Raw genomic sequence first — 1141 nt, 5'->3', positions numbered from 1 at the left:
TAGGTTTCTTATTTGAGTGGTGATCGCATTAAGGGCTACCTTGATGTTCGGGTTTTTGGAACGGTAATAGCGATTTTTTAGTGTCCGCCTACTCTCTATAAGGGCCATGATGTGGGGTTGAGGCTTCTGTAGGTGAGGTGGCTTCGGGCAAAACGTAGGGATGGCTAGCTTCGCTGACTCAACGACTGCATGTGTGAAGTGGTTGATGTATGTGTCAATATCTTCGGTGGTATGTAAAGTCGATATTTCTTGCAGCCTATGGCATACTCTCTCTTGAACCTAACCCAGTCGGCTTCACGGTAATTAAATCTCTTCGTCGTCGGTTCAGGGCTTCTCCCTTGGATCTCGTATATAACCGGCCGGTGATCAGATGTGATGAAATCCGTCACAGTGCACCCCGTGACCCGAAGTTGCTGTCTGGTGAGAAGGAGGTCTATTGTTGATGTCGATCCAGTCCCAAGATGGCGGAAAGTATGAGTACCTCGATGGATTACCGTGAAGGCGGTTTTGACCAATTGTCTCCCCGCTAGGTTCGCATTGGAGTTATGCCACAGGGTGTGTCTAGCGTTAAAATCTCCCACAATCCAATGGTTGGTTTTGGCTCCACAGGTGTCGATGATTTGCCGTAGCTCTCTCACCGACCCTCTAGGACGCCAGTAAATCCCCGTGATGTGGGTGGGTTGGTGCATCCGTACTTGAATCGTGAGATGACATCCGGACGTCCTGGATGTTCATAGGTGGCGGCATCGTCTTCCACGTTGTTCCATGGCGAACGGCTATGAGAACTCCGCTGTGAGGGTCGTGTATGTCATCCGTAACTATTGCATATCCTCTGAAGTGAGGGGGTCGTCCTTGCAGCCTCGTGTCGGTGAGTACTACCACAGTTGGATTTGTGAGAGCCAATAGGGCTTCAACCTCATTAATTTTTGGGCCTAGACCAGCACAGTTGAAGTTGAGGATGCTATATGCGTTCATTTTTGAGATTCCTGCCCTCTCATTTCTTGAAGTATATTCGTCATGAACACTTGCATATCGCTCATGATCTTTGAGAAGAGGTTGGAGAATATGGCGTTCATTTGCGCCATCATTTGCATCACCAACTGTGACTGGTCAGAGACCAGTAATTGGTGGAGTGATTCGG

This window comes from Halyomorpha halys, unplaced genomic scaffold (genome assembly GCF_000696795.3).
Source record: "Halyomorpha halys isolate HHAL.00 unplaced genomic scaffold, Hhal_1.1 Scaffold1129.1, whole genome shotgun sequence".
Classification (NCBI taxonomy): Eukaryota; Metazoa; Arthropoda; class Insecta; order Hemiptera; family Pentatomidae; genus Halyomorpha; species Halyomorpha halys.
The sequence above is the reverse complement of the archived record's forward strand: the minus strand, read 5'-3'. Positions refer to the sequence as shown.